The sequence below is a fragment of the Pseudophryne corroboree genome, chromosome 1, assembly GCF_028390025.1.
Source record: "Pseudophryne corroboree isolate aPseCor3 chromosome 1, aPseCor3.hap2, whole genome shotgun sequence".
NCBI lineage: Eukaryota > Metazoa > Chordata > Amphibia > Anura > Myobatrachidae > Pseudophryne > Pseudophryne corroboree.
This window is the reverse complement of record NC_086444.1, coordinates 235204464-235228712: the sequence shown is the minus strand read 5'-3', so window position 1 is coordinate 235228712 and position 24249 is coordinate 235204464. Positions and strand designations below refer to the sequence as shown.

The 24249-nt window shown below is 44.7% G+C and overlaps 1 long non-coding RNA gene across 3 annotated transcripts in view; it reads left to right on the top strand.

Moving 5' to 3' along the window:
* The first annotated feature begins 8616 nt into the window (after positions 1 to 8616).
* LOC135062571 (uncharacterized) overlaps positions 8617 to 24249 on the top strand; it is a 49986-nt gene continuing 34353 nt past the window's right edge. The window contains exons 1-4 of one of the 3 annotated variants that reach the window (XR_010248930.1): positions 8620 to 9164; positions 13691 to 13920; positions 14059 to 14142; positions 17536 to 17671. This is a non-coding gene — a long non-coding RNA (uncharacterized LOC135062571). Of the gene's footprint in view, positions 9165 to 13690; positions 14143 to 17535; positions 17672 to 24249 lie in introns of all 3 variants that reach the window. The other 2 variants (XR_010248924.1, XR_010248936.1) reach the window with 2 other exon arrangements.

Sequence of the window (24249 nt, the reverse complement as noted above, 5' to 3'; positions counted from 1 at the left end):
ATACAGGGGAGGGGTCCTGGGGTGCACACCGGTAATGAGAGGTGCGACCCTGCGGAGACCTTTCAGTAGAACTGCATACAAAGAAAAAGGTTGCAGGTGCACAATTCAAACATTACCAATTTATTAATAATAATAATTGCAATAAAATTTTGCATTTTAAGCGAGGTTCTTCGCATAGTTATGGCCATAAGTAACGGCTTGCCCACCGCGTCCAGGTGACCTCATTAGTCGGGCAAGTCCCTAACATTTTGGGGGGTACAAATCTAGGGTGCGGGACCCCCCAAAATGAAGCAGCTGAGTGACCCCAGGGCAACACAAAAGTGAAAAAATATATAGTGAAAAAGTGAAAATAGGTTAGTGAGAGAGGCTGCTGAAAACAGCAGGGGTAAATTAGTGAGAGGTAGTGAAGGGGGAGATAAAGTAGTGAGAGGTAAAGTAGTGAAAAGTGAAGGTAGGAAATGAATTACATTGAAACAAAACACACGATAGGGATGAAAGTAAATATGAAAATAAGTGTTAATATGTGTTGCTCCTGAGGCAAAACAGCCACAACAATTCAGGGGGACCCACACCCCGGAAATGCCCCCCCATCTGATAATCCAATATACATTTGTGCAGGACTCACCTTGCTCTGCATGCAGTCTAAGAAATGTCAGGAACCTAATTAAAACCAATATATAGGACAGGTGGGCGTGGGTGCTACCACCAGGCAGAAGGGGTCTCTGGCCTTCTATTGTGTATGTGAATACACAGCATTTGGTATACAGGGGAGGGGTCCTGGGGTGCACACCGGTAATGAGAGGTGCGACCCTGCGGAGACCTTTCAGTAGAACTGCATACAAAGAAAAAGGTTGCAGGTGCACAATTCAAACATTACCAATTTATTAATAATAATAATTGCAATAAAATTTTGCATTTTAAGCGAGGTTCTTCGCATAGTTATGGCCATAAGTAACGGCTTGCCCACCGCGTCCAGGTGACCTCATTAGTCGGGCAAGTCCCTAACATTTTGGGGGGTACAAATCTAGGGTGCGGGACCCCCCAAAATGAAGCAGCTGAGTGACCCCAGGGCAACACAAAAGTGAAAAAATATATAGTGAAAAAGTGAAAATAGGTTAGTGAGAGAGGCTGCTGAAAACAGCAGGGGTAAATTAGTGAGAGGTAGTGAAGGGGGAGATAAAGTAGTGAGAGGTAAAGTAGTGAAAAGTGAAGGTAGGAAATGAATTACATTGAAACAAAACACACGATAGGGATGAAAGTAAATATGAAAATAAGTGTTAATATGTGTTGCTCCTGAGGCAAAACAGCCACAACAATTCAGGGGGACCCACACCCCGGAAATGCCCCCCCATCTGATAATCCAATATACATTTGTGCAGGACTCACCTTGCTCTGCATGCAGTCTAAGAAATGTCAGGAACCTAATTAAAACCAATATATAGGACAGGTGGGCGTGGGTGCTACCACCAGGCAGAAGGGGTCTCTGGCCTTCTATTGTGTATGTGAATACACAGCATTTGGTATACAGGGGAGGGGTCCTGGGGTGCACACCGGTAATGAGAGGTGCGACCCTGCGGAGACCTTTCAGTAGAACTGCATACAAAGAAAAAGGTTGCAGGTGCACAATTCAAACATTACCAATTTATTAATAATAATAATTGCAATAAAATTTTGCATTTTAAGCGAGGTTCTTCGCATAGTTATGGCCATAAGTAACGGCTTGCCCACCGCGTCCAGGTGACCTCATTAGTCGGGCAAGTCCCTAACATTTTGGGGGGTACAAATCTAGGGTGCGGGACCCCCCAAAATGAAGCAGCTGAGTGACCCCAGGGCAACACAAAAGTGAAAAAATATATAGTGAAAAAGTGAAAATAGGTTAGTGAGAGAGGCTGCTGAAAACAGCAGGGGTAAATTAGTGAGAGGTAGTGAAGGGGGAGATAAAGTAGTGAGAGGTAAAGTAGTGAAAAGTGAAGGTAGGAAATGAATTACATTGAAACAAAACACACGATAGGGATGAAAGTAAATATGAAAATAAGTGTTAATATGTGTTGCTCCTGAGGCAAAACAGCCACAACAATTCAGGGGGACCCACACCCCGGAAATGCCCCCCCATCTGATAATCCAATATACATTTGTGCAGGACTCACCTTGCTCTGCAAGGTTAAAATAGGGAAAGATCAAGATCCACTTCCACCTCGTGCTGAAGCTGCTGCCACTAGTCATGGCCGAGACGATGAAATGCCATCAACGTCGTCTGCCAAGGCCGATGCCCAATGTCATAGTAGAGAGCATGTAAAATCCAAAAAACAAAAGTTCAGTTAAATGACCCAAAAATCAAAATTAAAAGCGTCTGATGAGAAGCGTAAACTTGCCAATATGCCATTTACGACACGGAGTGGCAAGGAACGGCTGAGGCCTTGGCCTATGTTCATGGCTAATGGTTCAGATTCACATGAGGATGGAAGCACTCCTAGATGGGCCAGGTGTTTGTGTCGGCCACTTGGGTCGCTTAGCTTAGTCACACAGCTACCTCATTGCACCTCTTTTTTCTTTGCATCATGTGCTGTTTGGGGACTATTTTTTAAATCTGCCATCCTGTCTGACACTGCAGTGCCACTCTTAGATGGGCCAGGTGTTTGTGTCGGCCACTTGTGTCGCTTAGCTTAGTCACACAGCGACCTTGGTGCGCCTCTTTTTTTCTTTGCATCATGTGCTGTTTGGGGACAATTTTTTTGAAGTGCCATCCTGTCTGACACTGCAGTGCCACTCCTAGATGGGCCAGGTGTTTGTGTCGGCCACTTGTGTCGCTTAGCTTAGTCACACAGCGACCTTGGTGCGCCTCTTTTTTTCTTTGCATCATGTGCTGTTTGGGGAATATTTTTTGAAGTGCCATCCTGCCTGACACTGCAGTGCCACTCCTAGATGGGCCAGGTGTTTGTGTCGGCCACTTGTGTCGCTTAGCTTAGCCATCCAGCGACCTCGGTGCAAATTTTAGGACTAAAAATAATATTGTGAGGTGTGAGGTGTTCAGAATAGACTGAAAATGAGTGTAAATTATGGTTATTGAGGTTAATAATACTATGGGATCAAAATGACCCCCACATTCTATGATTTAAGCTGTTTTTGAGGGTTTTTTGTAAAAAAAAACACCCGAATCCGACAAAAAAATTTCACGGAGGTTTTGGCAAAACGCGTCCGAATCCAAAACCAAAACACAAAACCCGAAAAATTTCCGGTGCACATCTCTAGTCAGAGCATTGATTGGCTAAGAGAGGTGAGCCCCTGGCTCTCTCAGCCAGTAAACGCTTTGCCCATTACCTTCAATGGTGGGAACCACTAGGATGTTAGAAAAATTGCATGGACTCGCATTTGTAACAGCCTCAAACTCTCCAACTCGCAGTTTTTAGGACAAACTTGAATCATACTCGCAGCGAGTTTGTACTGGCACTAAAACTGACACCCTATTCATTTATCCCTTTATGTCTGTCTGCAAGAAATGTAAAGACTCTCCAGTAGCAGACAGGGCCTACTCTTAAGGGTGTGTGCCTTTTCCTCTTTTCTTTACAGGTGCCCATATGTGTCACAGTGAACAAGTGCTGCAGGTGTGCATGTGTGTCATGGTGTACAAGCGATGCAGGTGTACGTGTGTGTCATGGTGTATAAGCGCTGCAGGTATGCGTGTGTGTCACGGTGTACAAGCACTGCAAGAGTGCATGTGTGTGACGGTGTACAAGGCACAAATATTGGAAAGCTGCTCAATCAGATGTATTATCAGTCAGGTGCTAAAAGGGAGGGGTAATTCTGTGTAAGAAAAAACAATTTGTGTTCCCTAATGCACACTGAGTGAGTAATAATACTACATAATAATCAGATAATACGGAGATCTTAGTTGCGTATATCTGCAAATATAGGGTTAAGCCCCCAGGTCGATCGGCAAGGCTTCTCCGTCACTGGGGGACCCTAATACTAGGTATGGGTCCGGGGTGCAGGACCCCATCATGCCGGCACAGGTCGGCTACCCCAGGTCAGCACACAGGTGAAAATTAATAAGGGTTAATAAGAAGCACAGAAGTGCTATATAAGTGAAGTGGGATTAAAATACAAAAATATATACAAAGTGATAGGGAAAATCATGAGTGTTAATAAAGTGTTAGGGTGTGCCGACCTGAAGCCGCCCAGCCATACCGACACAGGGGCCACCGCAACCCACACCCACCCCATAAATAATTACATATATGTCTGGGTCTAAATGCCCAGTGTAAGGCCACATGATAATGGCTCCTACAGCATCTTAGAGCCAGCTTACCTGGAGATACCCCTGGCTTCTCCAATGGCACTCTGGAGTCAGCAATCCCTCCTAATGCTGACCCATCCATGCCTCTCTAAATACAATGCACAAATATTGGAAAGCTGCTCAATCAGATGTACTATCAGTCAGGTGCTAAAAGGGAGGGGTAATTCTGTGTAAGAAAAAACAATTTGTGTTCCCTAATGCACACTGAGTGAGTAATAATACTACTGTAGCCCGGCTAAGTAGCTATTATTATTATTAATATACAAATTATATATTTAATATAGAGCAGGTATTGATAAGTGTGTATATAGTAGTTTAATTTCACACTGTTACAAGTCAGAAGAGGAGTGAGTACGGATGAATTTAACCTACAACAAAGGATGGCTAAAGAAGTTTCTGGAGCCCTTCGCGGGAGAGAAGGGAGCCACGCGTCGGGCAAAGGGGGACTGGTGAGCGAGAACAAGGGAAGAGGAGCCCCGAGCCGCAGGAGGAGCAGCTATAAGAGGCACCCGCAGGCGGTGAGTAGGGGGAGAGAGCCGTTGGTCGTTGGTGGGGAAGGAAATCGGGAGACGGAGCGGGTAAGAGCCGAGCCCTGTTCATCCCCGCCGTCATCCAGGAGGCACTGAAGAAGGAGGCAGCCGCCGGTCAGAGACCTGTGACAGAGGTCTCCGCCGCACAGCTCCGCCAATACCGCCGGGGAGAAGGAGAGACAGAGAGCGAGCGAGCGGAGACGGAGCAGATTACAGAGCGGTGCGGCAACCCAGCCTGAATTGGCGGTGAGAGAGAGAGAGCCGTGACACAGGGGGACGAGAGGAAGCGAGTATACACTACGCTACGGACGGCAAGAAGAGGAGGACGGAGTACCGGAGAGCGGACAGTGATTCCGGAGATGGTGGTGCCGACGACACAGCGCTTTGGCAGTGCGGTGGTAAGAAAACCAGTACTCAGTAATTACCACTGTAGAGAGAGACCCACTCACCGAGGAAGAAACGGCTGGGGGACACAGGGCTTTTGATGGAGAGCATTAACACTGCTCCAGAGGGACAATCAATAATTAGGTAATAATTGTCAAACCCATCATTCAAGGAGCAACTGATATTGAAAATCCCATTAAATACCAGAGGGATGTCAGAAAGAGAAAATGACGCATCATCTTATTCCCCTCCTAGCACATTGATAGGATCAGGAGTTTGTAACTGAAAAGGGGGAGTGCCCTATAACCTGTACTGAAGAGTAGGGGGAGCATAGGAAGAGCACAGTATTTCATTCAGTATTAATGAGAAGATAACGCACAAAAGTGAACTCTCACTGCAGACTTTTGATACAATTGATATATTACAGTAGAGAGAGAGAAAGATATTAAGTTGCAACTTATAGTAAAATCACACAAAGCTAGTTCATTCAGCCTTTGAAGGAGATTTAATGGACACAAGAAAGTGTTATTGAAAGGAAAGATTAACTACTTTGTTCATTCTATTGGAAAACTCTATATTACCCAAAAACTCAGCCATTTCAGTTATGTCTAAATAAGGAAGACTCCTTGACTACTATTTAACAAGCTGATATTGGGACAGGAAAGAGAGAGACCAGTTCCCCCTAACGGCCCGAAAGACTCTAGGAATAGTAAAAGTATAATTGCAGTATTGCAATAATCTGAACTTTGTGTCTTTTTCACTACCTCAATGGATAGGGAGTGTTATTATTACTAAACTAAAAGTATATTGCATATGCATGATCAGAAAAGTGCACTAAAGTATATAGTATAATATAGCAAGAGTACCCGGGTCACTCAGGCACCTCAGGTGCCCCTTTTTGAAAGGAGTGTTTTTGTATATTGCATGCAAGATACAGTATTTGTAAAGTAGAGTTTAAGTAATATAAATTATTCAATTTAACTGTTATGTTTACAATACATTAAAGTATCCTACATATAATACTTACCGTCTATGTTGGGTCATATTGAGGATACCAATCCGAAGACTCTGGAAGATAGAAGGAACAGGTACTTGATTAAAGAAAGATATTTGCATATTTCATATTATTATAAAAGCAACAATACTAACTATATATTAGGTTTAGGCTTACTCAAGCGAGCCTTACATATACACTATCTAATCAGAGAAAGCTTGAGTGGAGGCACAACTATAGCACATAATTACCCTTTGATACTATAGGAGATCAACTCCAACACACTCGGTGTTGAAGGAAGGGTTACACTACATAATAATCAGATAATACGGAGATCTTAGTTGCGTATATCTGCAGATATAGGGTTAAGCCCCCAGGCCGATCGACAAGGCTTCTCCGTCACTGGGGGTCCCTAATACTAGGTATGGGTCCGGGATTTCCCCTATCACTTTGTATATATTTTTGTATTTTAATCACACTTCACTTATATGTGCTATGTGCTTCTTATTAACCCTTATTAACTTTCACCTGTGTGCTGACCTGGGGTAGCCGACCTGTGCCATCATGATGGGGTCCTGCACCCCGGACCCATACCTAGTATTAGGGACCCCCAGTGACGGAGAAGCCTTGTCGATCGGCCTGGGGGCTTAACCCTATATCTGCAGATATACGCAACTAAGATCTCCGTATTATCTGACTATTATGTAGTAATATTACTCACTCAGTGTGCATTAGGGAACACAAATTGTTTTTTCTGACGGTGTACAAGCACTGCAGGTGTGCGTGTGTGTCACAGTGTATAAGCACTGCAGGTGTGCGTGTGTGTCACGGTGTATAAGTGCTGCAGGTGTGCATGTGTGTCAGGGTGTACAAACGCTGCAGGTGTGCGTGTGTGTCACAGTGTACAAGAGCTGCAGGTGTATGTCACAGTGTACAAGTGCTGCAGGTGTGCGTGTGTGTCACGGTGTACAAGTGCTGCATGTGTACATGTCTGTCACAGTGTACAAGCGCTGCAGGTGTATGTCACAGTGTAAAAGAACTGCAGGTGTGAGTCACGGTGTACAAGCACTGCAGGTGTGCATATGTGTCACAGTGTACAAGTACTGCAGGTGTGCGTGTGTGTCACAGTGTACAAGAGCTGCAGGTGTGTGTAACAGTGTACAAGCACTGCAGGTGTATGTCATAGTGTACAAGTGCTGCAGGTGTGCGTGTGTGTCACGGTGTACAAGTGCTGCATGTGTACCTGTCTGTCACAGTGTACAAGCGCTGCAGGTGTATGTCACAGTGTAAAAGAACTGCAGGTGTGTGTCACGGTGTACAAGCACTGCAGGTGTGCGTGTGTGTCACGGTGTACAAGCACTGCAGGTGTGCGTGTGTGTCACGGTGTACAAGCACTGCAGGTGTGCGTGTGTGTCACGGTGTATAAGTGCTGCAGGTGTACGTGTGTGTCACGGTGTAAAGTCGCTGCAGGTGTGTGTCACAGTGTAAAAGCGCTGCAGGTGTGCATGTGTGTCACAGTGTTCAAAGTCCAGTGCTGTGACTATGAGGTCACAAGGAAGCTACTGTACTACAATGTTTCTGGCTTTTTACTGGTCCACAAGGTCACATCCTTGTATTGCAGACATAGGGAGAGATGTAACAAACTTTGGAGAGAGATGAAGCGGAGAAGTTTCCCAAAGCAACCAGTCAGCTGTCATTTATCTAGCACAGTCTTTGAAATGACAGCCAGAAGCCGATTGGATGTTTTGGGCAAAAGCTCCACTTTATCTTTCTCCAGGGCTTGATACATTTCCTGTATAGTGAAAAACAAGTGGATTAGTTGCCCGTAGCAACCATCACCTTTTCACTAGCATTTTTCAAGTACATTCTATAAAATGACAGGTAGAAGCGTATTGGTTGCTATGGGCAACTTGTCCACATCTCCAATCTATAGCAGGTGTGAGATACATCTCTTCCATATTAGCTAGTTAACAGGGATTACACTGACTGCGTCTGGGCACCAGTGAATGATTTACCCGCAAATGTAAATCATTTTTATCAGATGTATGCTCGCCATTCATCAGACATTATCGTAGTGCCAGGTCAAATATACGGTTTAGTAATGGGTATTAAAATACAGCTATTTCCCTCTGGAACACTAAATTCCTCCAAAATCCTACTGCTCTGGCAATATACAGCCAACATTATTTTTCCTTTTAGAAAACGAACTTTCATCTATTTCTACAGTATAGTCAACCCTGGTCCTCCTATCAATGTAGGAATCCTAATACCCCTTTCACACTGCCAACGCCGGATCCCCCCCGGGAATTGGAAATGGGTTCTTCCCGTGTGGGATCCGGCATTGGCAGCTGCTGCAGGCTTCCCTGACCCGGCAATATGCCGGGTCGATACCGGGTTATTTGTGCGGTGTGAAAGGGGTATTAGTAAAGTGTGATACCCGGGACTAGAGACATAACTGATTAACTAGGTATGGGTATCACTGAACATTCCCCCCTTGTTATTATTACAGTGGTACTTATAATGGGGGGAAGCCTCGGGAGAAAGAAGGCGTTAGGACACAGCAGAGAGCTGGCGGGACAGATACGGGGACCCAGAGAGAGGGGATAAAAGGGGAGAGAGGCTCGAGCGCGGTGTTGGTGGTTGCTGCGCTGCTGTGGTGAGGAGAAGGGACAGACTGACGCGCGGTGCTGGTGACGGGAGAGGAACGGAGCCGCACAATCAGACCGGAGTTTGGCCGGAGAGCCGTGAGAGACTTACCGCTGGCAGACCCATCGAGCGGAGCAGAGTTGGACAGAGCGGCGTGAACTGGGACACCGGCAGTCATAATAGAGCTCAGCGGTGACGCGAAGGGGGGAGAGGAGGCGGCCAAAATGTGAGTGACGGGAAGCCCTATACCAATCCTCCCCAGTGACAGGGGAAGAGGCATGTGACTGAAGTCCGACCCAGAGGGCAGGCGAAGCGGGTGAGTGACTGACTCCGGTCCAGTGTGAGAAGCCTAGGCGGAGCAACCTCTGAAACCCCAGTCTGGGGAATGAATAGTAAGCAGAGACAGGTTGAGTGAATCAGGCAAGAAACTGAGCAAGGCAGACATTCCCTGCAGGCAGTCAGGAGAGAGTAGTAAAAAAAACTCTTCGGCCCCAGACCACCCATTCTGAGTCAAGGCTGTATCATATCAGCTCATTTAATATAAAAACCGGCTTCTGTCATACAACCCCAGTGCGAACCAGAGCAGAACAGTGGAAACGTGTAGAGAGTAATACCCCTTCATGTTACACCCCACCACGAAGTGTATAGTCGAGACTATCAATATTTTCAGGAAAAGACAGTCTTAAGGCATACAGCACCAAACTCTGCACATAGAGTCTTCAGTTAGTCACAGAACTGATATTCGGCTACAACACTTCAAGGGTCTATTGAACTACCTGACTATCAGTACAGTAAAACAGAGTTGATATCTACACTCAGTCAGTTAATAAACCGAGTAATTTACACGAACCAGTCAGTAGTCCAGAAGGAGTAAAGGAACTGAACGAACTATAGCCTGTCATACCCATATGGTTACACAAGCACAGGTTACAAAAGAGTATAAAGAGGATATTGGATGTTCTTACAGACCGGATCGGAATTTCTTTACTGCAACAACGTTATAACCAATATTCTTTTCAGAGGATTACAAAATAGGGAATTACACACAGTAGTGGAAGTAAATAATTTAGCCAGCTGACGCACAGAGAGCTTAAAGGGAAAAGTACAAGAGAGGAAATTCCTACTCCTTAAGATATATATATATATATATATGTAAAAATAGAGATTAGTACTGCGCCACATGTGGTGTAAAACAGATATGTAGTTTTAAGTTAAACAGACTGCCCTTAATGATACTCCCCAAATGCTAATAATGGGGCGTCAGCTTGGTCCCTCAAAAATCCAGGGTGGTAAACCCTGAGATACAATTGTGTAAGATACGGGGGGAGAGAGATAGCGACTACTGTATCAATAAAATATTTTCAGGCGTCTATAGAAAAAAATTGTATTTAATATAAAAGAATATAAAAACATACATAAAAAATGGGACAACAATAAAAGTACACAGCTGGACTATAAAATATAAATGAATTAAAAACTACAATCAAAAATATTTAAAATCAAATATTCCTTATCTTTGGAGTGAGGTAGGTAAAGGTCGCCCAACGCGTTTCGTCTTGATAAGACTTCTATTCACTGAAGATCTCACTGAAGCAGATGAACAGCTTAATATGGAAGATATCTACCATCAGCTCGTCAAACTGAAAAAAAGGGAACTAGATTTTCTTATGCATGGCATATCCTTGTCCAATTACCACCGGGACAAAATGATCCCCAGAGGCTTCCGCATCCGCAATGTCCCAACCATAGGCCGGTTCAATACAGAATTCTGCAACCGGTGGGTTGGTATCTTAAACAAGTGCAGTATGGACCTGATGCTGCTAGTCGTGGAGGAAGCCGGAAAAGAACTAAAGAATACACGGGACAAGATCAAGGCCGTGGAACATGAACACCGCACATTACTTTCCAAAGAAGAAAACCAGACCATGGTGCAGAAAATCCAGACACTATGTGACAATCATAAAAAAGAACTCATTAAATTCAAGCGGAACAAATTACACATAGTGCAAGATGACTATGAAACCAACCGCGTATACCGGTGGCTCTCGGGCGGTGAACCCGGTAATCATAAACCGTATAATTACCGGTCTAAGCATTCCTGGCGCAACCGCAGAGAGGAAAGGACCAGAGACAATGTCACATCTAACAGTGACAGCGATTTTATGCTGGCGGATTCAGAGGGCCCAACTGAAGCAAAGGACCTCCCTTTAGGGGCTACGCCTGCCGCAGGGGCAGGCACAAAAACAAAAGGACGCCCACCCGCAGGGGCCAACAGAACTCGCGGCTCCAGAAACACAACTTCAAGGAAGAAACAGTAATTTATAACCTCTCTGACCGCCAACTCAGTGATTTAGAAATCAAAGTGCTAAACCACGGCTTATCTTTTGTCCCTACTAGTCAGTTCGACGAATTTACGTGGCAAATTGAGCTGAACAAATTCGCACGTAAGCTTCGCCTACAGGAATTCTTTCACGAGCATCCCCCCACCTCCAGACCAGAGGTACACCAGACGTTTATCAATTCCATGCACAAGTCGAAATTTGATCCCACTTCTTCCAATCCGTCCATAAGAACATTCACCCGATTGCTGGACCAGTCCGTCATCAAATATACAGGTGCCACACACAGCGTACACCATAACCTTTCACGTTCTGAATTTCAAGCCTTGAAAAGATTAGGGTCCTATAAGGACATCGTTATACGCCCCGCCGACAAAGGGGGGGGCATCGTGGTAATGAACCTATCCGATTACAGATCAGAGGCATACCGTCAATTGGCAGATGCCACGGTATATGAAGCACTGACCGGGGACCCTACAAAGCTATATAAAACAGAACTGGACAACATACTTGAAGCAGCCAACACGACCGGCTTGATTTCTACTAAACTATGCAGCTCCTTAAAACAGGAATTTCCTAAAGTACCACTGCTGTTTCTAGTACCAAAAATTCACAAGAGCATGGATCGTCCGCCCGGCAGACCCATCATCTCTGCACAGAATGCACTGTTTCAGCCCATCTCCATATTTCTGGACAGTATCCTACAGCCTTTAATCAGCCAACAAACCAACTACACGAAGGATACCACCAGTTTTCTCAATCAATTAAATACCATCGATACTGTTCCGGCTGGGACTATTATTTGTACCGTGGACATTTGCAGCTTGTTCACAAGCATTCCACATGAGCAAGGTTTGGAAGCCATGCGAGCGTTTCTAACCGACACACAGATGTCCAGTCTGGATCACAAACTATTTCTCCAGCTGTTAGAATTAACGCTAACCCGCAACTATTTTCTTTTTGACGGAAAATTCTACCGCCAGGCCAGCGGGTGTTCTATGGGAAGCAATGTATCCCCTTCCTTTGCAAACGTCTATATGTTTTTTGAAGAACGTGCTATGTTCTTCAATAACGAGGAATTTAAACACCACATAGCCTTCTACTCAAGATACATCGATGATGTCTTTATTCTATGGACTGGAGGCAAAGCAACATTTGACACCCTGATTGCCACCATCAATAGTAGAAACTCTCCAATCAAAGTTACAGCACAATGGGATTCAAATCAACTAAACTACTTGGATGTAAACGTCACTATTAAAAATCAGAAGATACACACAGAAGTTTACCATAAACCCACCGACAAAAATACCCTACTCCGGTACAACAGCCATCACCCGGCAGCCCTCAAAACAGGCCTTCCGAAGTCGCAATATATCAGAGCAGCAAGAATTACCAGCGACCCAGACCACCTTAAAGGTGCGCTAAGCAAGGTAACCGAACGTTTTCAGAGTAGAGGATACAAGAAGGGACCCCTCCAGCGACAGGAACGATTGGTAGCCAGCATGAACAGAAGTGATCTTCTCCAACAGAAAACCAAAAGTGATCAAAAAATAATACCGTTTGTCTCCCGATACAACATCGCCAGCCCAGTTGTCCCACGGGCACTCAATGCTCTTTGGCCCATTATAACCACAGATGACAAACTCAGTACACTGCGAAATAAACGTCCCATGATGTGCCACACAAGGGGCAAAAGTATAAAAAATCATGTCGTACATAACGACATCACAGGCTTCGACCAGATGCTAGCTACCAATTTCCTAACTAAAACTGCTGGATGCTATAAATGCCTTGGCTGCGAGACATGCAAATACATGAATCCAGGATCCACTTTTTCTTCCAGCTCCACTGGCAAATCCTACAAAATAAGGCACGTGCTAAGTTGCACAACTACACACATTATTTACCTTATAACTTGCCCGTGCAAATATCAATACGTAGGTAAGACCATCCGCAATGCCAGAGAACGCTTCGCCTTACACAGATCCGCTGTCAAGGCTGCCCTAATCCACAAGAAATCTGAACAGCCGGTTGCCAGGCATTATGCTGAAGAACAGCACGCTATCAGTGACCTTCGGTTCCAAATTATTGACCACATCCCCAACAGTTTGCGAGGAGGGGACAGGGCAGGTGTCCTGCTCCAAAGAGAGGCAAGCTGGATGTTCAAATTGAACACCGTGCGACCTAACGGTCTTAACGAAAGAATACAATGGAGTATCTTCTAAACTGCACCATCTGTCTCCGGGACACATTCTTTGCTAATGCCAAGCACTACTTTCTATTTAAAACCCTATACATCTTTGGCATTTACAGTACGGCCAACCAGCTGTCACGACACACGGCATGAACTGTACTTCAGGATATGGACTACAGCAGCTTATATCAGCCATATAGATTATATACATTGTTCATTTAATTGCTTTAGTATCATTTACTGTTTTTTCTTTATGTTACATATGCTTTCCTTAATATTGTACACATATTACTGATTATATTCCAGCTCATATATCACACGCAGCCCCGCCACTGGACCCCCGTGATCGGGAAGCCGCAACATGCCGGGTAACCATGACTACAGCGTCTTCTGTTGCCCAGGCAATGCCGAAATCCCGTGACGCGCCGGAACCACGTGACGGAGGCGGCCGCACGTCACACACACCTGAACGGAAGCTTCACGCTTCCCCGAACACCGCTGTCACCCACGCCGTCCGGGTCCCCTTCACTATAAAGGTAACTTTTATCACACTGTACACATTACTCTGTTTGTTCACCTTGACAAAGGGGCGTTTGCGCCCCGAAACGTTGGATCACCATTTTCTCTGCCGTTATGGAATAAAAGCACTTGCACTTTTAACCTGATATCCACAGCCTCCGAGTGCCGCTGATTGTCCTATCGGAAAACTGTTTGTAGACTTCCTCCAGATGGCACCGGAGCACCATTAAAAGCAGAGGGTGAGTGCCGATCCGAGCATTTTTCTATATATATATATATATATATATTTATTGCCAGTCTATTCGCAGCAGATCTTTAATAGAAAATCCAATTGACCTATTCACATATGTGCACCAACGTACGAAGAATCAGCTGAACTGTGTTACTTAAGGGGGTAAATTACAGTGCAAAAAACAAACAAAACCATTATATAAACATATTCAGTGTTGCATGCTATAATGTAATCGATGTGTAAATGTATTATGCACGTTATGAGATACTAACCTTTATGCAGGTACCAATATCGGCCGTGGTTACAGATCCAGTTTAATAAAATTGTCCTTTGTTCAATGCTTCTCGATGGAGTAAGGTTGTCTGATATCTTCTATGGTTGAATTACTTTTGGTAATACAGTTATAATCGTAGAACCGAATTGAATGCCTTTCACATGGTGCATATTGTCATATATTAATTTATTATTATGTAACCTGTTTAATAGTTATTAATGACAGTTTAGAGATAATTCAATATTTATTAATAATATAATAAATGGTTGGAGAATATATATATATATATATATATATATATATATATATATATATATATATTGTGTAAGGGAAATTCTATAATAAATATATGTGGGTCATGTAATATATATGTATTAAAATAAGTATATTTATATATATATCTGTATAAATGAATTGTGAGGGGATAAGTATCTGTACTTTATTTGTTAAAATTGTACATATGTAATCAAATTGATATGGGGTGTGGGTTTGGCATTGTGGTTTGTCATGAGGTGGTGATTGAGGGATAGTGTGGACTTAGTGGATCAGCGATAGCCTGCAGGGTAGCATAGGATCCGTGGATGGGGTCATTAGATGGTCCGCGCGCCGCTGGAGTAATAACCTGCAGGGCGGGAACAGCAGGTCCACGAGCGGGGAGAGACATAGCTGACCGCGAGCCTGGGGAAGGAGAGTTGATTGGCGGCGGCTATAGGACAGCGCGCGGCTCCGGCGGGAAGGGAGCCGCACGAGCCGGAGATCTGGGGAGGATAAATAGAGCTCCCCGCCGGCTGTGAGGCAGACTGCTGTTCCCCCTGTGAGAGCGCACACCTGGATCTCCTGCGCTGGTGACAGAGCTGTATACGGTCACAGCGGCAAGCGGAGTCCAGGTGTTGTGACCGGAGCAGGGCAAGCGTAGGAGCGCTGAAGGGCGGCAGAAAGAGTGCGGTTTACTGTACTCACCGCTGTGCCGGAGTTGCTGAAGAAGCCATCGGGTGGCGAGCGGCAGAGGTCTGGCGCTGACGGGCGGCAGAGGTCCGGCGCTGACAAGCTGCAGAGGTCCGGCGCTGACAAGCTGCAGAGGTCCGGCGCTGACAAGCGGCAGAGGTCCGGCGCTGGTGCGGAGGAGGGGTGCGGAGAGTCGCTGCGGCGAAGCCAGCGGGAGACGGAAGTGATGGCCCCTAGCAACCAGGGAAGCTACTTTGGTTGCTGTGACAGAGCAGGGTCGATGTTGGCGTAACGAACCAAGTAAGCTACGCCCACCTCATGCTGGCCATTGAAAAGGAGGAGGAGTCTGGGAAGCGCTAAGCACAGCAGCTGTACAACTAAAAGCGTGAGTGACTCAGAAATATTATTTTACCTCTTTTCATACCTCCACTAAGCACATCCCTCACAGCTAAACTAAACACAGGAAGGCCAGCGATAGGAAGCTTTAGCACCAATTTAAGCTGATTATAAATATGCAGAATGTGCATGGAGTGACCCATAACTTGTATTACTAAAAAGGGGGAGAGCTATTATAGCTAAATGTATGGAAATTAATCCAGTAACCTTCACCTTACAGCCATCTAAAATACTGGTGCCATAAATATCCTGATATATATATTTTTGGAGCAATCTGGAAAATCTATCAGCGAGTCAGAGGAGGAGAGTCAGTGAGTTGATACTGCAGCAGCTGGTAGCACAGGTGTATGTACATTTAAACTGCGGAATACACCATATAACAATAGCTAACTAACTTGAGTTATCATTATACAACTAAAGTGAATGGACTAATTGTGCCTGCACTAATGACCATGGCACTTGCAGATATCAACAATAAGGAGGTACAGCCTTCAGTTTATTAAATGAACTCAGCCTCCAGGAATAAGAAAGGCTAAAGTTCCTAGGAGTTCAAGATAGGATTGTTCCGGTATAGTTACAATTATATTGTATGTCTATTAATGGAAATCTGAGAGATGCTACATCTGAGGAAAAGACACTTTTCTCCTCTAGTCAAAAAGGAAACATAGGTTGTACTACATAGCAACAAATGTGTCAGTAATAGCTACAGTAACATTCTAACTGGAGACAATCACTTCCCTCACAGACTGAGAAAGGAAAGAAGAATATTCTTTGGTTAAAACTGTATGTTAAATGTTTAGAATCCACTAAGGGTTCATTTTCATGAGGTTTTTTTACTCTTTGAAGTGCACTATTATATCAGGAGTACCCGGGTCACTCTCATATTAATAATAAGGTAATTTTTGTGTATTGCATGCAAACCACTTGTATAGGTTCCAGAGTGGGAAATAGTTAGGAGGGATATTGAAATGTCATTTAAATCATTAGACTGGTAATAAATGTTCACTTTCACCCTTTAAATGTTATTGTGATAAATAAATACACATGTTTATACTTACCCTATGTAAAAGTAACTTTGTATTCCATCCGGAGACCCTGGAGGCGAAAAACAAATCACAGGTACTATATTATACTGTATAAAAATGTGCACCCCTATACATTTAGGATATATATATATACTTATAAATATTGTACATTATTAGATAGGGGAGGCTTACCCAGGCAAGCCTAAGTAATTAGCTTGGGTGGAGGCACAACATAATTAGTAACCATCTTTTAGTGAGACCACTAGGAATATACTATCTAAGGGGGGGTTACAATTATATTCTCTGTGATTGTCCACGTGACCTCGTAAAGATCTGTAAATAAACAAAAGGCCCACAGGTAATACCAAATAGACCTAACTGAAACAAGAAAAATCTTATACTTACCTCATACCCTAAACACTACCAATAAACTCTGACACCAATCAGGTCCGCTCAGTTACTTTATTACAAAAGCAGCTGCACAAACCTCTCTCATGTCATTATTCCAGTCCACACAAGTGTTCTTGTTTATCCGCAGTTCATGCTCACAAAACTAAATTGTTGTGTACTGGTGACTCCAGGAATACACCAAAAATGTAGCTGCTTAGAACTTCCATTTGGAAGCTGTAACTGTGTATTAGAAGGTCAAAATATTTCTTTTCAGCATCCTTGTTTATAACATCTCCACCTCTCTACCTGTTAATGTCTCAGGACCTGAAGTGCAATTCCTTTGCGCATGTAAAACTTATTTGTCTTGTAGGAAACGTATGGCCTTTTCTCAGGAACACTACTGGAAAAAAAACACATTTTAATAATACGAGAATAACAGGAAAAGCGGGCAGCAGGCAGATAACAAGGAAAAAAATAGCGGGCACATAAGAACAGAAGCTGGAGAGGTAAGTGCCATAAATATAGCACATGAGCAGAAGACTCTGTGGGGGTAATTCAGATCTGATCGCAGCAGCAAATTTGTTAGCTAATTGGCAAAACCATGGGGGTAATTCTGAGTTGATCGCAGCAGCAAGTTTGTTCGCAATTGGGCAAAACCATGTGCACTGCAGGGGGGGCAGATATAACATTTGCAGAGAGAGTTAGATTTGGGTGGGTTATTTTGTTTCTGTGCAGGGTAAATACTGGCTGCTTTATTTTTACACTGCAATTTAGATTTCAGTTTGAACACACCCCACCCAAATTTACTCTCTCTGCACATGTTACATCTGCCCCACCTGCACTGCACATGGTTTTGCCCAACTGCTAACAAATTTGCTGCTGCGATCAACTCAGAATTAGGCCCCATGTGCACTGCAGGGGGGGGGGGGGGGGGGGGGGGGCAGATATAGCATTTGCAGAGAGTTAGATTTGGGTGGGTACTTATTTTGTTTCTGTGCAGGATAAATAATACTGGCTGCTTTATTTTTACACTGCAATTTAGATTCAGTTTGAACACCCCCCACAAAATATAACTCTCTCTGCACATGTTATACCTGTCCCACCTGCACTGCACATGGGTTTGCCCATTCGCTAACAAATTTGCTGCTGCGATCAGATCTGAATTACCCCCTGTGTACACAGCCCCCTCCCCCCCTCTGTGTACACAGGCGAGCGAAGTGAGCCCACGAGGGTACGCATTTTAATGTTCTGAACAAGTATAATGATGTTCTGAAGCAGTGTAGTTATGCTAACTCAGGGGGTCCCATGTTCTGACCTTGAACAAGCAACACCTATATCACAATTATCTATGATTACCTTTATCTTGCAGATATTCTGTTACGTGTGCTCGTCCAGTACTAGGCTAGTTGTTCATGCACTTACCTGTTCCTACTTGTCTGTTTAGTGCAAATTATGTGTATTGATATTCAAATAACATCACCTACTGTACATATCTTTTTCACAGTCTATTCTTTCCCTGTACTCACTAAATAAAATGCACATACTGTAGAATAGATGATGAATGTTTCCCATTTGTGACTTGAAAAGACATTTAAATGTTACTTTTACTGAAGCTTGTATCCGTGTGCAGACACACTATAAAAAGTGGGTCAGTGGATAATGTGACATATTGTGAACCTCTGTGAAATACATTGGGAAGGATAAACTAGGTTAACCAAATCCAAATGTTATTCTAATTATTTAAACCATGAAAATGTCAACAACAGAAGCGCTGCCCTTGGCTCACCCATCTTAAAAAGTGGAATAATTAATTATTTTCAGAGATGTGTTACAAGAGCAACACAACTGAATGTAATTCACAGACATAACAATGGAATCAATTAATACTTTTTATTTGGATTAAAAAATAGTACATTTTATGGTTGTGTGATCAGTATACTGTAACAAAACACTATTATTTATTAAGCTTTTTGTGTAATAGATCTTACACTGGGGCAGATGTATTAACCTGGAGAAGGCATAAGGAAGTGATAAACCAGTGATATGTGCAAGGTGATAAAGGCACCAGCCAATCCGCTCCCATATGTAAATTAACAGTTAGGAGCTGATTGGCTGGTGCCTTTATCACCTTGCACATATCACTGGTTTATCACTTCCTTAGCCCATCTCCAGGTTAATACATCTGCCCCATTATTCTTGTGACACACCAGCAAATACAGTAGGTGGAGTGTTAAGGATTTTTATTAATGTATTTACTTGTGTTGTCCTTTAAGTCAAACATCTCTTCTTCTGCATCAGAGGAGACTTTGGTGATTTTGGCAAGAGTGGTGATAAACATATCAACAAACAGTACAGTTAATCTATATTAATAACATTATAACGTGCAGCCAACAAATTTTCACCTATTAAAAATGATGCTATGTGGCGTAAAGACACAGGGGGTCATTCCGAGTTGATCGTAGCTGTGCTAAATTTAGCACAGCTACGATCAGGCACTCAGACATGCGGGGGCAATGCTTTTGCATTTGAGGAGTAACTTACAGCCAGCGCAGCTCCTGCGGCTGGCCGGGAGAACCTCTTCACTGCCATGGCCCACCCCCTGAATGGTCCGGCCACGCCTGCGTTGGCCGGACCGCGCCCCTAAACGGCGGCTTGACGCCGCCGTCCAGCCCCCTCCCGCCCAGTGACCGCCTCTGCCTGTCAATCAGGCAGAGGCGATCGCTACGGTACAACAGACTTTGGCCGTCCAGCATGCGCAGATCCGACCCGATCGCTGTGCTGTGATAAACTGCAGTGAGCGATCGGGTCAGAATGACCGCCACTGTTGGAAAACTATGGGGCTTATTTAGGGGTGGATGCTACAGCACAGTCTTTGTATGCAGCAGCTGTGGAAAAATATGTAAAAGCCACAGGAGACGTCTTTAATAAAAAGTCGCCACCTACTGGCTTCTCTGATCCACTGCTGCATCCGAAGATGCAGCATCAGATCCACTCGGTGAACATCGGTCGTCTAAGTGAGCCTCAGGTTACTCAGGGTGTCTGGCAAAATCACACTGCCGGGGCCAGTGATGCTGCATCCAAGGACACAATCACTGTCACATTTTCTGGAACGCTGGCAACAGCATGTCAATCATGCTGTGGCTTTTGTGGCCCTGCGAGTGACATCACAGGACCTGATCTGCACATGCTCAGTGCAGCTCCTTCCCATATGCAGATCACATATCATTTTACAAACTGCGAAAATATCGATTAAGCATCCCCCTTTTAATCAGCTCCTATGTCACTTTGCAAAACATCTAGGAACGGGAACAGTCGGGATTCCAGCAGTCAGAATACCGATGCAGGCATCCCGACACTACTCGGAATGATGACACCTGCATCCCGAATAGGGTCACCAGCCCAGCGCCAAAATCCCGACTGCTGGGACTCCGAATGAACATCCAACGGGGGAGGCTTAGGGTTAGGCTGCGCTCCATGGGGGGGGGGGTAGATTTAGGCTGCGGGGGGGGGGGGGAGTTAGGTGTATGCACTCCCAGGGAGGCTTAGGCTGTGGGGGGTTGCATTTAGGCTGCGGAGAGGATGTGTTACAAATAGGCACCCCTGGGGAAGGTTAGGGTTAGGCTGCGGGGGTGGGAGGGTTAGGTTTAGGCTGCTAGAAGGGAGGGTTAGGGGGCCAGTGGGAGAAGGTAAGTATACTTACCTTCTACTATTGGGATTCTGATCATCGGGATGCCGCAGTCGGTATTCTACCCGCCAGCATTCCAACCGCCGCCATTTGAATCCAAACCCCTAGGAACAGCTTTCAGTGTCTAACCCCTGCTTCATTGTCTAGTATTGTCAAGAAACCATTGCATGGAACACAAAAATGTGTATAGACCATTTATTCCAAAACTGGTCACTCCATTTCTGTGCAAAAACGTTTTTTTAAAACAAAAAACAATATTTTATTACTTATGATGTCTACTCAATGTAATGCATTTTATTCTCAGCATCCGTATACTATTCAATTAGATAAATATATATTAATGACTGCAACTAAAATTAATTTCAGTAACATAATTAGGGATTTAACATCTTGTTATACAATATATACATGTAACGATCTAGGCAATCAAGGAAAAGAAGTTACAGCATTCCTACAGTATGTGAGTTTTATACAATATATAAATCATGTACAGTATATGGTAGCCCTGGATTCTTCGGCAGTCTATATAATATTGAGGTATTTATATTGATAAATATACTGATCTCATCACCTTTATTTAACATAGTTGGATACATTAGCTAAATACAGGAAATGCAATAAAGAATTACAAATAGTAACTGAAATTTTACATTAGTTGTGTAAAAAATTTTTAAAAATAAACAAGAACCATCAGCTAAATGAAGAGTATGGTTGTAGAATGGCCAGGGGCAGGAGTGTGGGGAAGAGGATGCATGCAAGTAAGTGACATCACTCAGCAGTGGCGGATCTAGATGTAACTTTTAGGTGGGGGGGGGTCAAAGAATCATGACTCCTACCCCCTAATCATGGCTCCTCCCACTTAGAAATGCCCTTCCCGTTCGCTTCTAAAATTTCCTATTGTTGCCATTACTAATAAAATGTTGCCAGTTAGTGGTGCGAACCCTGCGCACTGGTGATACAGACTGGCGAATCGCCATTCCTGCTTAGCACACAGAATGAGCCGAAATTCACATTATACCACACAGAATGAGTCGGAATTCACATTATACCACACGGTATGAGCGGAAATTCATATTATAGCATACAGAATGAGCCGAAATTCACATTATACCACATGGTATGAGCTGAAATTCACATTATACCACACGGTATGAGCTGAAATTCACATTATACCAAACAGAATGAGCCAAAATTCACATTATACCACATGGCATGAGCTGAAATTCACATTATAGCACACAGAATGAGCCTAAATTCACATTATACAACACGGTATGAGCTAAAATTCACATTTTAGCACACTGTATGAGCCGAAATCCACATTATTGCATACTGTGTGAGCCGAAATTCATATTATAGCACACAGAATGAGCCAAAATTCACATTATACCACACGGTATGAGCCGAAATTCACATTATAGCACACCGTATAAGCCGAAATTCACATTATTGCACACTGTATGAGCCGAAATTCACATTATTGCACACAGAATGAGCTGAAATTCACATTACAGTACACAGTATGAGCCGAAATAATGCAGGCACTGGGGACAAGGGGAATCCTACGCCCTTATTAACTGTACACTGGGGCAGCGAGGGAAAAAACACAGGGGAGCCTGCACCCTTCTTTACTCCATTAGTCAGAGTATTTCAGCGGAAGGGCTTAAACAGTATCTCACCCCAAGCTGCGGGCCTGCGGATCTTCTGTCACCTCCGACCAGCTTTCGGGCTGCACTCTTTGTCCCAGGTTTCGCTGTCCGAGGTCCGCTTCTGGACTGGAGGTTCTCTGCCAGATCAGTCATGTGTCCCGCCACTCCACTCAAATGGCTGCTGAGCTGTTCCTGTCTTGGAGGGACATGGTGACATACACACTGGGCTTTAAGGGACATAGTGACAAATACGGGGGCCAGGAGAGGGATTTGGTGACAAACATACTGGGGTAGGGGGGGCATGGTGACATACATACTGGGGCCTGGGACGGTGCTAGAGCAGACAAACACTTTAGCTGGGGGGGGGGGCACTGGGATGGTACAAGAGGAGACACACTCTAGCTAGGAGAAGAGGGGGGAGGCATGGCACACAGGCACTTTAGCTAGGAAGAGAGGGGGGGAGACGTGGCACACACACTTTAGCTAGGAGGGGGGACATGGCATACACTTTAGCTAGGAGAAGAGGGGGGAGACATGGCACAAAGACACATTAGCTAGGAGGGGAGGGGGGAGACATGGCACACACACACTTTAGCTAGGAGGGGGGATATGGCATACACTTTAGCTAGGAGAAGAGGGGGAAGACATGGCACACAGACACTTTAGCTAGGAGGAGAGGGGGGGAGACATGTCACACAGACACTTTAGCTAGGAGGGGAGGGGGGAGACATGGCACACAGACACTTTAGCTAGGAGGGGAGGGGGGAGACATGGCACACAGACACTTTAGCTAGGAGGGGAGGGGGGAGACATGGCACACAGACACTTTAGCTAGGAGGGGAGGGGGGAGACATGGCACACAGACACTTTCGCTAGAAGCAGTGGCGGATTAAGTGGGGGGGGGGCGATTAGGGCGAACGCCCCCCCCCCTAAACATACCAGCACCGGGATGGATGGCCACGTCCCACCGCGGTGTTGGTGTTATTGCCGGTGCGGGCAAGGAACGGACTGGAGAGCGGTGCAGCACAGCGGGGTAAGGGGAGAGAGAGCGCCGCGGAAGACTGACACAGTGCAGCAGCAGCCAATCTGTCCATCGGCGTACAGGGAGGAGGGGGTGTGGTCAGAACAGAGGCCGGCAGGGACAGGCTACGCGATTGTGTACACTGCTGCCTCTGCCGTGCCTTCTCTGTCTCCTCATGCTGCAGTGTGCGGGCTAACGGACTCCAAAATACAGTATGTTTCAGCATGTCTGCCCCCCTCCTAGCTAAAATGTATGCCATGTCTCCTCCCCCCTCCCCTTCTAGCCAGTGACGGATTTGGCGGGGGGCGATGGGGGCGATTAGGGCGAACAGGAAAGGGATATAAAAAGATATCCAAGCAATTGAGAATGTCAATCAGCAGTGTTCAAACCCTAATTAAGAAGTGGCTGAAATTTTTGTTGGTATACCTGACCGTGATTTGGTTTCCACAGAATCCCTCATTTTTCACTTCTTAATTAGGGTTTGAACACTGCTGATTGACATTCTCAATTGCTTGGACATCTTTTTATATCCCTTTCCTGTTTTATACAGTTCAGTTACCTTTTCCCGCAGATCCTTTGACAATTCTTTTGCTTTCCCCATGACTCAGAATCCAGACACGTCAGTGCAGCACTGGATGAAAGATGCAAGGGTCTTTCAGGAGTCCAGAAACTCACTGACCTTTTATACACACACACTGGTTACAAGCAAACAGATCACAGGTGAGGATG